Consider the following 279-nt stretch of genomic DNA (forward strand, 5'->3'; position numbering starts at 1 on the left):
TCGTAAGAGTTGAGTTCTGCCGACGCCTCCATCCCCGCCTCGCGTCTGCAACACGAGCGATGCTGTCTCGCGTCCTTGTAGCCGAATAAATTCCTCCAGCATTTATTTCTCCCCCGCTGAAAGTAACACGAGGCTATAGAGAGTGTGTGGCTATTTCTAGAGTAGCCACAAACGACATGTACTGTATTAGTATAATGTCGTGGGGAGATGTGTCAGATTGGAGATGTGTCAGATTGGAGATGTGTCAGATTGGTCAGATTGGAAGGTTGGGAAGGGAAA

Source organism: Penaeus monodon, chromosome 22 (assembly GCF_015228065.2).
Source record: "Penaeus monodon isolate SGIC_2016 chromosome 22, NSTDA_Pmon_1, whole genome shotgun sequence".
NCBI classification, from domain to species: domain Eukaryota; kingdom Metazoa; phylum Arthropoda; class Malacostraca; order Decapoda; family Penaeidae; genus Penaeus; species Penaeus monodon.